The sequence below is a fragment of the Mus pahari genome, chromosome 6, assembly GCF_900095145.1.
Source record: "Mus pahari chromosome 6, PAHARI_EIJ_v1.1, whole genome shotgun sequence".
Taxonomy (NCBI): Eukaryota; Metazoa; Chordata; class Mammalia; order Rodentia; family Muridae; genus Mus; species Mus pahari.
The window spans coordinates 30,704,654-30,713,988 of record NC_034595.1 but is presented as its reverse complement, the minus strand read 5'-3'; the positions used below and the strand labels follow the sequence as shown (position 1 = coordinate 30,713,988).

The window sequence follows — 9,335 nt, the reverse complement described above, 5'->3', positions numbered from 1 at the left end:
TGTGTGTGTGTGTGTGTATGTGTGTTTGTATGTGTGTATGTATATATGTATTATCATCTCCTTGTTTTCTTATTTAGAGCTATTGCTAATAATTCTTTCATCAGTACTTGGAAATTTTTCTAAAACTTATGTCTTAGATGAGCTTCATATCTAATATATGGTTACAACCACAGGAAAGATATATTCATTATTATTTTTTACAAGTAATTTTCAAAAATGAGTTCAGAGTCATTTCATGGTCTGTTCATTGTCTTGAACCTTTCACCCCTGCTAGTAGATTAAGTCAAGAAGAGGTACTTGACTTGTGAGAGTTCTATCTTCATCAATGGATTTTCTGGTCCTCATGTGAATTCATAGCACAATGTACTATTGAAAGATGGTTGAAAGCTAGGAATGGAGCCTAGATATTAAAAAATATTCACTGGGAGTCAAAAAGTCCTTCCTTTCTGATGCTGCCTTCCAAGTTTTTCCCCATGGTGACCTCTGTATGCCATGAGGTGGTTCCAAATCATCTGTACTTCCAACTCCTAACTGTATTTAGGAACCCAGATGTCCTTCAACAGAGGAGTGAATACAGGAAATGTGGTACATTTACACAATGGAGTACTACTCAGTTATTAAAAATAATGACTTCATGAAATTCTTGGCAATAGATGGAATGAGGAATTATCCTGAGTGAGGTAACATAGTCACAAAAGAACACAAATGCATGTACTTCAAATACCCAAAATAAAATTCACAAACAACATGAAACTCAAATGAAGGAAGGCTGAAGTATGGATGCTTCAGTCCTTCTTAGAAGGGGGAACAAAATACTCATGGTAGGAAATATGGAGACAAAGTATAGAACAGAGACTGAAGGAAGGCCATCTAGAGACTGCCCACCTGGGGATCCATTCCATATACAGTCACCAAACCCAGACACTACTGCAGATGCCAAGAAGTACTTGCTGAGAAATACAGTGGTAGATGCTCACAGCCACCCATTGGAGTTAGCACAGGGTCCCAAATGGAAGAATTAGAGAAAGGACTGAAGGAGCTGAAAGAGTTTGCAACCCCATAGGAAGAACAACAGAATCAACCAACCAGACCAACCGCCCAGAGATTCCTGGTACTAATTCACCAACCAAATAGTACACATAGAGCAACCAATGGCTCCAGCTGCATATGTAGCCTTGCTGGACATCAGTGGGAGGAAAAGCCCTTGGTCCTGTGATGGCTCAATGCCCCAGTGTAGGGCAATAACAGGATGGAGAAGCAGGAGTGGGTGGGTGGATAGGGGAGCACCCTCATATAAGCAGGGGGAGGGGGATGGGATAGGGAGTTTCTGGAGGGGAAACCAGGAAATGGGATAACATTTGAAATGTAAGTAAATAAAGTATTCAATAACAAAGGGTCTAAAATGAACTGTATATTCTGTTACATCTGTTACTACTGTTACCCTGGGACTTTGCATCACTTCGTACTACCAAAACTGGAACACCCAACTATGCAATACATATTTGAAAGTATGTTCCTAAATAATTCTTTCTAATTATTTCTCTTAACTGTTTGCAACAGTGGTGGATAATTATTAACTCTATGCAAAGTGCTAGACTTAGTCTATTTTTATGCTTCAGATGCCATGATTGAACAGTTGCACAAAATTGGAAGCAAACTACAGGTTCTCTTACCCATTTTGTACTACCCCTTGTCTAGTTCTTGTATAACTGGAGGTCAATAAATCATTTTTGAGTGGCATATTACAATGAGAATTATGGCTTTCTAGAAATGTACGAGAAATACAGCTAACAACACTCATGGTATCTCTGAAAGATTGCATTATTTATGTTCTCATGTTTGCATGATTATTCTATATTAAATACTTATTGGATTAAAAACTTTCTATTAGATTATTAAAGTTTTTCTTTGTATTTTAGTGGGTGTATTCTTGATTCACTGATGACTGAGTTTTACTATAATGCCTTTGTTGTTATCTTAGTGTAAATTATAATATGTAGGACAGTTACCTCTACGAACTTTTGCTGCTTTTAATTGAAAAACATGATTATAGACACTCTAGTATAGAGAACAAGCAAATACATTGAATAATATTAAATAAGTCTGTGAAATTTTTTTTGTTTGTCTTTGTCATTTTTTCTCAAAGAACTCTATGCTAGCTGTATTCTCTGAGGTTTTGAGTACAATGGCAATACATGAAAAGTGGTTTAAGATTACATTCGAGAAGTCCAGGACACTTACTAGATGTTCCCATTTGAGTTCCTAGAAGCAGTTATCATGCCGAAGAGGGAAGAACACTTGGCAGAATGCTTCCTTCTCAAGATAGCTCAACCTCTTCAAATCTCTCAACATCACATAAAGCAAGAAAGGATCTGTCATAGTATAAGGTGTTGAATATAGAAAGAATGAAGTGATATATTTCTCTTCCTAAGTAATTCTGAGTCCATATTTTAGAACCATTATTCTTTCATCCTAAGATACCATAAATTCAATTAAAGCTTCTTTTAAAATTTATTTCTATTACTAAGGATGCGGTGGGGGTGGAGATGCACACCACAGTTCTCATGTTTTGTCAGAGGAAAACTTTGTTAAATTGGTTTCATTCTCCTACATTTAAATGTGTTCTGAAAATTGAACTCGGGTAGCTAGGCACGCAGAGCAAGTGCTTTAACCCAATGAGCAATATCTTGGCCTTCTCCCCTCCTCAAAGTAAAAAAAAAAAAAAAGATAAATCCTCAAACATACATAGTAAGTAATAATATTTTGGCATTACCTGGTATGGAATGATTTCTGAGTATATATATATATATATATATATATATATATATATATATATATATATATATATATATATGTTTGTGTGTGTGTGTGTGTGTTTCTAAGACTGAGAATGTTGTTGCTCTGTGTCCCCTGTGAGTTGCTGTGGACACAACTAAATAGGACACTGTAAAAGCAGAGCATTAGAGAATCAACTGAAGTGTTTGTGGACCTTCTCATCTCTGTTCTGTATTTCAGAGGAATAGAAACTGGGTAAAGAAAGATCTGATGATTGCTCAAGTTCATAGAGCAGACAGTGAGACAATGCTCTATTTTCACATCATGCTGTCCATCACTAGGATCCCTGAGTCAGTGCAGAGACTCACAAGTCTGTCATAACATTTTTGGTTTGTGTTTAAATAAATCTACACCTTTGAGTGTGCAAAAATTCAACACATAATTTTTGAGTGACTGTTATGTGCTGTGAAATATTGCAAGACACAGAGTTACAGAGAAAATTTATGAATAGAAAGACACAGTGGAGAAATAAGAAGAATAAAAACTTCCTCAGTGCCTGTAATTAAAATTAATCACAAATAGCTGATGAAATCTTAGTTGTCTTCAGGGCAAATATGTTATTATCTCTGTTTCATACCTTAAAAATACTTATTAAATAAGTACTTTTGGTATTTTATTTCTAATTTATATTATAATCCTGATAAAAAGAAAATTATTATGAGTTTCCTTTTTACAGATAAAAAGCATCAAACTTACAGAAGAATACAACCTATGTCAAAACAGTAGTGAATATATTTAAATCCAAAATCTAGACATCATTCAAAACACCCAGATGCTTCTGGTTGTCATTTTTATTTTGAAACCAAAATGACATATGCACAGATTAGTAAATTAGAGAACTTGAAAATATGATCTCCAATAGCAACCAAACATTATGCTCACTAAGAAGGCAATTTATATTTCTGCCAACAAGACCATCTTATCAAGACCATCAAATACTTAGCATGTTTATGTCCTTCTTGTTGGATGCTATATCTCTATCTGTCTGTCTGTCTGTCTATCTATCTATCTATCTATCTATCTATCTATCTATCTATCTATCTATCTGTCTATAATCTATCTATCTAATCTAGTCTATCTTTTATCTTTCTATTATCTAATATCATCTATCTTTTTATCATCTATCCTATCACCTATCTCTATCTATCTATCTATCTATCTATCTATCATCTGGCTAATATCTAGCTATCTTTCTGTTTGTCCATCCACCCATCCATCTATCTATACATCCACTGTCACCTATCTTATCAATGTATCTATGTATTATCTATCTACCTATCTATAATATATCTAATATTCAATTTTGTAAACATTAATAATATCACCATACCATGTTGTCCTTGCTAGTCTCAAATTTCTGATCCTCTTGCCTCAGCTTTTCAATTATTGAGACTAAAAGTTCTCACTACCAAGCTTTCTCTAAAAGTTGTCTTAATCATACATAATACCTTGATGTGATAATTATGTATTACATATTTGTGATGTAGATAGATACCAATTTCTTTTTTTTTTTTTTTTTTTTTTTTTTTTTTTTTTTTTTTTTTTTTTTTTTCTTTTTCGGTTTTTAAGACAGGTTTTCTCTGCATAGCCCTGGTTGTCCTGGAACTCACTTTGTAGACCAGGCTGGCCTCGATATCAGAAATCTGCTTGCCTCTGCCTCCTGAGTGCTGGGATTAAAGGCATGTGCCACCACGCCTGGCCTTTTTTTTAGTCTTACTAATGTTCTATTTTTTTAATAGATATTTTCTTCATTTACATTTCAAATGCTAACCCTAACTTCTTAATATTTAGGAAATTGTGAACATTTCAGGTTGGTTCCACTTTTTTATTTTAAACCTCAATATTGTTTTGCATGATTAATTTCCTCAGTGACTTAATTCTCACTTCTTATGTTTTGGGATAAGCTCAGAGATGTGTAAAAGAATAAAAATGAAAATAACTATAAACGATTGTTCATTTTTTTACTTTAAGACTTTTATTATTTGTTCACTTACAAATTAATGCAAATAAACTGTGCATTCTGATTAGTATAATGGCCTCTAATCTCTGCCCAAAATCTATTATCCCACCTACAAATATTTTCCCCACATTCAGGATTTTTATTATTGTTGTAAAGTCTATCTTGTTATCATGATTACATTTGAATAGTTTGTAACATGTATTATAACAGTGTTATCTAATTTTTGTTCCACTAACGTCTCTTTTCTCCATATGTCTTGGCACTCCCTATTGTATATATCTGTAAAATAAAAGATCCTTTTACTTTTACTTACCAATTTGATATTTTCTAGGAATTCGATCTTTATTGTATATTGTTAGTGAAGGAAGGTTTCAGTATTACAATTGTTAACATTTTCTGTGCTTCTCTTGATATATACTTTTCTTGTTTAGGATTTCCTTTTGTAGTGTTTGCAAATAATTCTTTTTGAATTTATTTAACTACAAAGATATTCAAAATGTTGCGAATAATTTTTAAATAAAAATCATTTCTATGTATGCAAAAAGCACACTTTCTCAGGGCTAACACTTAGAATGATTCTTTTACTGTGCACAGGATTGTCACTCTGTTATTTGAATGCTTTGGAAGTTGGGGAAGGGCTGATTAAACTTCAGAAATGAAAGTCCTTCTAATAACTTGGCGTTCAGCCCAGAATTGCAAAGGAATTCCCCAGCCAACTGCAACATAACAGTTGGACAGGAATAGGGCTCCTTGAAAAACCAGAGTGAAAGGGATGAACTGGGTCTTTGTTTATATGGTAAAAGGCTTCACTAATTTTATTTCCTGTACCAGTCATTGACCTGTTGATCTTGTTTCTTCTGAAAACACCACAAATCTCTTATTTTGACAAATATATACTAAACGTGGCTTTGCTAATTTAAAACATAATGATTTGTAATTATAGCATTTTTAGATATATTATTATGCTATAAAAGTACTGTTTTTGTAAATGAAAGGGTTATTTACCTTTCTTAATAGTAGTATGTGAACCAGAACATTAGTAAAGTCAACTTTTTAGCATGGACCTATATTACAGGATGGCAGTTTAAGCACTCCTTTAGTATATTCTCCCCTGAGGGTAGATCCTAATAACTTCAGAAGTATAGATACCTATTCCTTGTCTTTGCAAATGTGTAAGTCTTCTGTTAACAGTTGTGTAATAATACACTATTCTTGGAAACAAGAATTCTTAAACATCCAACTCTAGAGTGATACAGTGTATCTGACTCTATAGTGAAATTGGTAGAAGTCATGATGTGGAGGCAATGATATAAGTAGTTGAGCAGCGATGTTGAAGTCAACATGGAGTGAAGATAAAGTGCCAGTCTCAGAGCTTATAAAAGTACGATTAACCACACAGGCACATAAAAGCAAAATTAAGATGTTTACAGTTGAAAATAGAACTGAAAATTGTTTATAGCTTCAGTTCTTTATTTTTCCAGAAGAAGGAACTAAAGATTATCAAGTACTGTCACCAGAGACCAATTATCAGTGTAAATCAAAAAAAGAAGCATCAGTTTAAGTGAGAAGCATATTGCTGTTTAGAAATTAGGGATGGACACTCAGTTACATAGATAGTGTTGAGACATAAACTCTTGCTAATTAAAGAACATATCCAAATATGTTTGGAATGGACATACACATGTCACCAGACCAGAAAATATCTGATGTTACATGGAAATTCAGTGTATAACTGTGGGTAGCAGCTTATACCCATGTGACCCATCTCAAAACCTGTAATACACATTTGATAAAAAGACAAGAAAATAAGAAATAACTATAAAAGTTCAGAATGCTTACCTCAATATAAAAATTATCAATTAGCCATTTAACTTATGCCATTGATAACCATAACTCTACATAAGTGTAAGTTAGACAAGACCCATCATTAAAATGCCATTAGTGAAAATTTAACAAGATTCTTACATGTGTTTATAGTCCTAAGCAAAGATCTTGACTTGTAAAGGCTTTTATAGACAGATTCCTAAAATGAATCAATAGTTAAAGCTATGTAATTTGTATATTTTATAATTGTATATATATTTTACAAGAAATTGTATTTATACATGTCTGTCCATGTAGAATTAATGATAGTATAACTTCAGGCAAATGTCTGGATGTGCACATTTTAATCTTCTTGCAGATACTTCTGTTGATGACATGGCATGGAGGTGAAAAGAATAGTTTGTGTGGCATTTTATTTGGTAAGTGCAGTTTTCCACTCCAATCCCTACATTTTCTTTAGTGAAGGGAATCAAGCCCAGACTCTTGCAGTTGCTAAGCCAAAGCTTTACCATGGAGACACATCTGTAGCACGTCATCTTTTGTAAAAAATCATTCAATTGTTATTACTTTAATATTTTCCACATGTTATAATTTTTCATTTTCCCCTCTTGAAGCCTTTCCTGATTTTCCTTACCTCTGTAGTCATGCAACTTCATGTTCATCTTCTCTCTCTTAAAAAAACAAACAAACAAACAAAAAAACCAAAAACAACAAACCTACCATTCATCCACCTACCAACCCCCAAAATAAAGCAAAGCAAAACCTAGCACAAAAAAGAACTGCCCTGGAGTGTGGGTGACACTATATTGGAGAAAACTGATGTTTGCTTTCCCAGAAGGTATTGATTGCAAATACTTTCTTTGTTGTAGGTGGCATTTTGTGCCTTTATCTCTATGCAGGTATTTGTCTCGCTTGAATTTATGTATGCTTTTATAGTCTCTGTGAGTTCCTTGTGAATCATTTTCAACCTGTGTGGAAGAGACTGGTTTCTTAGAGTTTCTTACTACCTGGCTCTTAAAATCTGTCCACCTCTCCTCTAACTAATATCCTGTTAGTTAAGGATGATAGAAATCCCATTTATTACAGAATTCTTGAAGGTCATTTGCTGCACATTTTCTAGTTATGAAACTTTATTTGAATTGAGATTTTAGTGTAAGAAGAACCTTCTGATGAGGGTTCAGGTATGCAGTAACCTATGGTTAGAGCAATTAGGAGGCATATTGTTGCTACTTTTATTTAGGAAAATAGTATTATTTTTTTCCTTTAGGGGCTGTGACCTATACATTCTTAGGTTCTTGCCCTGATTTTCAGGGTCTGGCTTGGGTTCCATCTCATTGAGTGGGCCTTTAAGGCCAATCAAATATACTTGGTTGCTCCCATCCCATCTGTGTCACTACTGCACCACTATTTTCTTGAGGCAGGTCACTGTTGTAGAGTGCAGAGTTTGTAGTTAGGTAAGATTGATGATGACTTTTCTCCTCTGGTAATGTACATAGGATCCTCCATCACTATGAAAGATAATCAATAGAGTAAACCTAGTTGAACATCAGTTCAAGTGATCAATTTTGCCATTCTCAATGACATAAGTAAGTGGTGTCTTTTTCAGCAATAAAGCCTTACTTTTGGGAATATAACCAAATGATATCTAGAATATTACTACCAAGATGCTTGCCCATACATATCCATTGGTATTCTATTCATAACAGCCAGAATTTTAAAACAAATCTAGATGAATTTCAGCTGAAAATTGGTCGATGATAATGTGATATATTATAAAATGTAATGTTATCGAGTTGTTAAGAAAAAAAATAAAATCATGAAAGTTTCAGAGAGTTGGATGGAGCTAGAAACAATATTTCTGAGTGAGGTGACTCCAACCCAGAGGAAAAAAATGCAACTTTTTAATGTAGATGTTGTTTTTGTTTAAGGTTTAGATATATGTGTTTCACTTAGAATACCCACAGAGGTTACATAGCACAAATGAAACAAAGGTAGAAGGGGGTTTTCCGAGGAAGAGGAGCTGGAATACAGTGTTATAAAAGGATCAAAGGAAAATGAGGACAGGAGAATTAAATGGGGAGAAGGTAGGAGGGAAAGGTAGAGGAGGGAATGTGGGAAGTTAATCATCATAGAAGGACTTTGAAAAGACATTTGAAAACCTAGTATTTTAGAAATTTCCAAAATGATAAAAAAAGGGGGGGTGTGAAATGGAATTATCATGCAACACGCAAACAATGTCCCAACTAGGCATCATATGCTACCATGTAAAGTCTCTACTATCAGTTCTGAGTTATATCTTCTTAGGTCATTGGTTAAAACCTGACTTCTTAAATTAACAAAATACATTACTCCCTGACTTATATTACTTGACCCATTATAGTTAAACATGATCACATACATTTTAGCTTTCCATTTTTCTCTAATCATCATAGGGCATTATATATGCTAAAAATTATCTTCCACATAGCAATTACATTATTATTTACAGTTTTCTTCCCTGTCTGATATAGAATGGATATATATATAATCAACAAATAACTATGATATTGGATATATTAATCCAATATTATTATTATAATCTTTTACTCTTGATATATTTCTGTTGGTGACATTTTGGATCCCTTAAATGTACATAAGACAATTTAAAAATGCACATAAAAGGAAAAAACAGACTGAGAGGATGGGTGTGTGGAAAGCAACTATACTCAATGGTGGT

The 9,335-nt window shown here is 33.6% G+C and overlaps 1 protein-coding gene across 46 annotated transcripts in view; it reads left to right on the top strand.

Annotated features, from left to right (window-relative positions):
* The window catches only part of Ptprd (protein tyrosine phosphatase receptor type D), a 2,152,432-nt gene that overhangs the window by 52,655 nt on the left and 2,090,442 nt on the right, over positions 1 to 9,335 (top strand). The window contains exon 1 of one of the 46 annotated variants that reach the window (XM_029539513.1): positions 7,020 to 7,038. The exons of the other annotated variants lie outside the window; for them this stretch is intronic. The gene's annotated coding sequence lies outside the window, so the exon portion shown is untranslated. Of the gene's footprint in view, positions 1 to 7,019; positions 7,039 to 9,335 lie in introns of those variants that run through there. 46 annotated transcript variants of the gene reach the window in all.